This window comes from Callithrix jacchus, chromosome 8 (assembly GCF_049354715.1).
Source record: "Callithrix jacchus isolate 240 chromosome 8, calJac240_pri, whole genome shotgun sequence".
In the NCBI taxonomy this organism is placed as follows: Eukaryota; Metazoa; Chordata; class Mammalia; order Primates; family Cebidae; genus Callithrix; species Callithrix jacchus.
This window is the reverse complement of record NC_133509.1, coordinates 86,190,314-86,197,235: the sequence shown is the minus strand read 5'-3', so window position 1 is coordinate 86,197,235 and position 6,922 is coordinate 86,190,314. Positions and strand designations below refer to the sequence as shown.

At 38.5% G+C, this 6,922-nt stretch overlaps 1 non-coding gene across 1 annotated transcript; it reads left to right on the top strand.

Annotated features, from left to right (window-relative positions):
• The first annotated feature begins 895 nt into the window (after window positions 1-895).
• LOC118145291 (U6 spliceosomal RNA) lies at window positions 896-999 on the top strand. The gene has a single exon (XR_004730417.1). It is a non-coding gene; the product is annotated as a U6 spliceosomal RNA (small nuclear RNA).
• Window positions 1,000-6,922: the final 5,923 nt, after the last annotated feature.

Below are 6,922 nucleotides of genomic sequence, written 5' to 3'. Positions count from 1 at the left end.
CTACCCTGGAGAGAACACACTTTTTCTAACCTCTGGAAACTAATCCATCTTACTTCTGGCTGCATTATCAATTTCCAATTAAGACACCAATTTCTCTGACCCTCTGAAGCCAACAGCATGGAGTGGGCTCAGCGTATCTAGCCTCAGTAGTAGGAAGGACAGAAGTTTGACCAGGGGTCTAGCTCTCTCTGATCTGACTATTTGAATTCCCTTTACAGATGAATAAAGTGATGTTTCGTGACTCTAGTTGCCTTCCCTTTCAACAGGTCTCAAAATGTATAGCCTGCATCCTGTTACCACACTTTGCAAGGTCCACATACCATTTCCAATGATAGAAAGAGCCATAGTCCAGATCCAGTAGAAAGTTAATCTTATAGTCTTGATCTGTTGGGCGCCATTTCTGCAGATGGGGGCATGACACCTCCCTGAAGTGCCTTTTAAGACAAATATTCTCTCTCAGCATTTTCACGAGGGACATTCAAGTAGAACATATATTTTGGGTTAAGACATAAGCAACATAATTATAGAGACTCCAAATACTTCAGGTATGGGCATACTAAGAAAGTATGATTTCTTTCCCTTATTTGATGTAGCAAAAGCTGGCTATGTAAACCCATCCTAAAATTGGAATAAATAATGTAGTACAAATATATGTAAAGCAACCCACAGAGAAGTAAATAGCATAGAAAAAATAATGACTATGTAACAAATTAGATGGGTGTCCAGGCAGGCGTGGAGATACAGGGAACTTCATGAAGCAAGGCTGTGGTTTTGGCTGGTTTGTTTTGTTTTACCCATCATGTATCTTGAGACCACAGTTCATATAGGCCATTACACTTCAAGGATATGATCTCAGGACTAGAATATATTCACTTGCCAGTGTTAAGAGTAAGCAGTGCTCACTTTGGTAGCACATATACTAAAATTGAAATGATACAGAGATTAGCATGTGCTCTAAGCAAAGATGACATGCAAATTCATGAGCATTCTTAAATTTACATATATATATATATATACACATATATACATAATTGCGTGAGCCAGTTTTCTGTTTTTGTTCTGTCTGATCCCCAGTAGACTGAATGGTGCCCACCCACACTGAGGGTGGGTCTTCCCCTACTCCACTGAGACCCACATGCTAATCTCTGGAAACACCCTCACAGACACAGCCAAATATATATATATATATTTGGAGAGGGCCTGGAAGAGCATAAAGGTGGAAAATCAACTCTTGAAGTTGTTAGTATTCCCCGGACAAGAAGACAGACAAAAAGGATGAAAAGAACATGGTACACTTCAGAGTTTCCAGTTGACGTCCTACCCAAGGGATGCTCCTTTGTGTCTGTTGGAAGAAATACAATGGGCCATAGAATGTTCTCTTCACCTCTTCCCATTCTCTTAAGCTCCTAGCATCTATTTCCCCCAACTTATCTTTAGTAATTCTTTTTATTTCTGGCCCAATTATATACAGTAATTTTCTTAACACATGATTACTTTAATAATATTTTAGTAATAATTTTTCCTCTTTCTCTTAATTCCTTCAAATAACAATCTCGAAAGCATACTACTATAACTATTACTAATAATAATCTGGAAAGCACACTTTCCAGTTCATGTAAGTAGCATTCCAAGTGATTGCTCAATGCCTTACCCCAAAGCAATTCCTTCAAACCCACTACAAGGCCAGAGCTCACTCTGGAGTGTTCTCTATCTTACACATCTTGGAATCCCTGGTGCTTTTCACACAGTGGATGCTCAAAACTGTTGAACTATACTGTAAACTGTTGGAAAAATTTTACTGTCAGATCTGCACCATCACACACATACGGACATTCTGCCCCTGGTCAGCAATCTAGCGGGTCTCTCACTACTTTGAGTAATAATGGAAGCTTCCTGACCAAATGACGAAGCCAGTGCCTCTTCTAAACCGCTCCATTTTCCACTGTGCTCAGGATAGTTGGCATCAGTCTCCTCACTGCTCTGATGCTCTCTCACCTTCCCCTGGCTCCTCACTCCAAGCATTTCATCTTAGGGACTGTGTGTGTGTGTGTGTGTGTGTGTGTGTGTGTGTGTCACAAGAAATTACCATGGAAGGCAGCGCATCTTATGGCAAATATTCTACATAAAATATGTTGAAAATTAATTATCTGTTTAGTGCTTATGTGCCTGTCACCATGTGAGTTAGTTGTTTTCTATGTATGAATTTATTTAATGCTTGAAGAAGCCCTAAGAGAATGTTATTTTCCTCATTTGAGAACTTGGAAAACCAAGGCTCAGAGACAGTAAGCACTTCAGTCCAGATAAAGTAACTAGTGACTGCCTGACTTGGTTTCTGAACCACAGTAAGCAGTTCAATGTCAAGGCCCTTGCTCCACTGTCTCCAAGGTGAATATTTTTGCCCTAGGGAAGAATATCTAACGTATTATAGATACATTATTATAGAAAAATGTCTAACACATTATAATTTTGTTCTATTTTGTCTAACCATCTCTAGTATCAAAGGAAAAAAGGTTTTCATTATGTATTTTTCCTTTTTATAAAAATAGTATTTGTTCACTGAAAAACATTTAGAAAATACAGAGAAGCAGAAAGAAGAAAAAAAATCACTTGCAATCCACCACTCGGATACAACATATCTGAATGTTGGTATGGCTCTTTGGCAATATTTTTAATTGAAACATTTTTTATGGGTTCATGTTGTATAAAGAGTTAAAAGTAGAAACATAGCTTTTATGCCATTTGTCTTAGTCCATTCAGGCAGTTATAACAAAGTGTCATAAACTATGTGGCTTATAAACCACAGAAATGGATTTCTTGTCATTCTGGGCACTGGGAAGTTCAAGATCAGGGTGCTGGCAGATCCAGTGTCTGGTGAGGGCTGGAGTTTTGGTTCATACATGGTAGCTTCTCGTTGTGTCCACATGCAGTGGAAGAGCTAGCTGGAGTCTTTTTTATAAGGGCACTAATCTCATTCATGATGGCTCAGCCTTCATGACTTAATCACTTCCTAAAAACCCCATCTCCTAATACCTTTGGAGTTAGGATTTCAACACATGAATTTTGGGGCAATGCAAATACTTGGACCACAGCACCAATAAATGATTCCACAGCAATCACTTGTATAACTATGCCATAATTTAACCAGTACCACATGGTTAGCATGAAGTTTTGTTTCTTTTTATGAATGTTAATAATATTGGGATAGACATCTCTATAACTGTATCTGTACATTCTAATATTTTATGAAAGGGAAGAAATATTGTTTGCTCAATTTATGAGTGTTAAAAACTCTTTGCCCAAAAGTATGAAAGCGAAAAAGAAACAAAACAACTTTACTCTAAATCATTAGTTGACTGATAGAGGCAGGTACTAAATATTTTAGGCTTTGTGGGCCATATGGTCTCTGTCCAAACTACTCAACTCTGCCACCATAGCACAAAAGCAGCCATGGACAATCCATAAATGAATCAGCATGGCCATGTTTCAATAAAATTTTATTTATAGACACTGAAATGTGATTCTCATATAATTTTCATGTCATAAATCAGTCTTCTTCTTTGGACTTTTTCTAATTATTTAGAAATGTGAAAACTACCCTTTGTCTGTATGCCATACAAAAGCAAGTGACTAGCCCTCTCTTGCTCCAAATCATCCATTCATCCCTAGAGACATAAGTCTACATCTATTTCTAGCCACAAAGTTACAGAATTGTGAGAATTTTCTTTCCAACCCTTCCTTCTCCTGGATTTACACACACACACACAGACACACACACACACACACACACACTCACTCCTGGTTGCCCCAAAGTTCTTCCCTAGTAAGTCGGTCAACCTCTCGCAGAGTTCCATAAGTTCGAAAATTACTTCTATTTTCTTTACTTCTATTTTTTGGAGCATCTGATTATCTGACTGAAGTAATTCACATTAAAGAGTGATTATAGGGACCAACTCTCCCTTTGAGAATTTCCATTTAAAGGAAGATGTATCAGTGAGGCTAATGCGATGTTGGGAAAAACATTTTTGAGTGGCTGAATACCTAGCTCTTCATTTAGGAAGCTGATTTTGGTGTTATAAGGCTTGCCAAGAAGGCTAAGATGACTTGTCTACTGGTGCTTATAATCTAATCAGGGAGGCAGAACAATTGTGGTACAAGAAAAAATAAAAATTCAAATCAGAGGCTATTAACTGCCAAGAAAATGATAAAAAAATAAATTAAATGACTAAGTTATGATAAGGACAAAGACAATTCCTCAATGTTACCAAAGCCTATGCATTCAAGGACATTTATCTGGATGTTGGTAGACACAGGATCTTGCCCTCTGCTTCTTATGGATAATGGCTTCACAATATCCTCAGGGTCTTAAGCCCTTTAGCCAGTCAAAATCACTATTTCATGGTTTCACTTGCACATAAATAAAAGAAAACAAGATTTTAAAATTAAACAACTTGAGCTTAGGGGCAGTTCTTAAGCCATTTACTAAATTTCTAGAGATTTGTAAAGCTCCAAACAAAATGCATTCATGAGTCCTTTAGAAAATGATTGAACCTGAAGTTTCACCACTAACTCCAGGGTAACCCTTGGACAGACAAATTGGGCAATGGAGGGTTGATATGAAGGCATTTCCTGCAAAGGGATCCTCTTACCACATAGGCAAAGAAAGGTAAGTTACCCAGACGGAAGTTGCAAGAGTCACTTTTTCCTGAAAAATCACATCCTAACCCCCTGGGGTAGTAAAACCCTTCTCTGAGGTCTCATAGAAAGGTGGCCTTAGGAAGTTAAAACAAGCTTTGAATTAGGGCTGCCAGCCAGCAGGTTTTCTCTTGCAGCAGTGTTTGATTGCCATCCATCCAACCCTGATCAGAGGCTTCAAAAGCTGGAGCTCAGCTCTATCCAGAGCACAGGGGATGCTGGGAGACAGGTCTGCCCAGGAAATGCCAGGAAACCCCAGAGCTAGGAGAGGTAGCTTAAAGGTCAACATCTGGGCATCAGGGTGCTTCTCAAAGCAAGCGGTAAAAAATACACCTTACCTCTATGCTCTAAAAACTGCTGCCCATATATCTTTATCTTTAACCATCCAATTTTCATTTCAAAGCCAAGTGCTAATAGGATATTAAAATAATATGCATATTACTAACCTAAGCTATTGGCAACTGCTGCTCACTGCAAGCCCTTGACATTGCCTCCCTGTATCTTACCATGGTTCCGCTTAGTCTGGCTTCCTGCCTTTGGCAATGGCCAGGGTTTGATGGTTCAGAGAAAGGCAAATTGCCTAGCTAATTAAAATCTGTACTTTTAAAAACGTTTTTCTCTTATATTGCCAGGCAAAGTTAAATGGGTACAACTTTCTTATGAAAAGGCCAAAAATAAATTCTGGGCTTAGACATCGTAGATAAAATTGCTGCCTTACATTCCAAGTTGCAGAAAAATAAAGGCATATCATAAAAATTGTTATTTAGCTGTAAGTGTAGGGGTGTAAGTACAAAGCGATTATTAACCTCCTTTATAAATGGGCATGTCAGGAACTTCGAAGGAAGCCCCAGAGTTTGGTGGCCAAATGCCAGTGTGTGTTAAATATTCACAGTGAACTCTTATCCCTTTGGTAACTGTAATTCTACATATGTTTCTAGCCTTTCTCACCTTGGTTATACCACTCTGCAAGGTTCATATGGATTTCCAAAATCAACCGCAAAAGAGTATTCTGAATCCCTGTTGATAAATAATGTCCCAATTACTGGCATTTTTCTGAAATGTTACTGAAGAAAAAAAAATTAAACTCCTGAGCTCAGCATATCTTATTTTGCTATCAACCATATTTCTGCGTCTGTGTTCAAGTAACTAATTCCCTTTGGCATCTCAAAGGAGAGCTTTAGGTAAACAAGTCAAACTGTCTTCATATTTATACCTTTTTTGGAGAAAAAGTGAGAGTGCTGTAATTTTAAAAAATTCGAACAGTAACAATGTCATCTTGAATTTACAAAGTGCAGGAGTCGTTAGATCTGTGATTTCAAGTCTTCAACAACTCTTTTTGGGTGGGAGTAGTCAGGAGTCTGTGTTGTGGTTGGAGCCCAGGTTGGCCATTGGGAGCTGAAATAGAGGCCAGGACTCCTGTCTCCCCATCCAGACCCTGAGGACCCAGGAGCCTCCACAGGTACATTCAGAGGCCACACTAGAGGCAAAAAGAACCATGTACAGAGAAGTGAGGAGGTCTCAAAGGTATTTGTTTCAACATTGAATAAGGAATTTTACCTGGGAGGTGGTTTTCACTCAGAACCTGGTTACCAAACTTGAAGAAAAAAAAACAGAACTACTAAGAAAGCCTGTGCCTGCCTTAGAAAGGCAATGGGAAGTCTGTCTGTGTCTTTTGTCCACTTTTTAATGAGGTTGTTTGTTTTTTGTGGATTTGTCTTTTGCTTGTTCAATTGTTTAGGTGGCTTATGAATTCTAGACATTAGACCTTTATTGAATGTACAGCTTGCAAATATTTTCTCCCATCTCGTAGGTTGTCTGTTTATTCTGCTGATTGTTTCTTTTGCTGCGCAGAAGTTCTTCAGTTTAATTAGGTCCCAATTGCCAATTTTTGTTTTTGTTGCAATGGCTTTTGAGAACTTAGTCATAAATTCTTTCCCAAAGCCAAGGTCCAGAACGGTATTTCCTAAGTTTTCTTCTGGAATTCTTATAGTTTGTGGTCTTATGTTTAAATCTTTAATCCATCCTGAGTTAATTTTTGTATATGGTGAAAGGGAGGGGTTCACTTTCATTCTTCTGCATGTGGGTAGCCAGCTATCCCAGTGCCATTTATAAGGAGTCCTTTTCCCATTGCTTATTTTTGTCAACTTTGTTGAAGATCAGATGACATATTATTAGCAGCCAACAAACATATGAAAACATGCTCAACATCACTAATAATCAGAGAAATGCA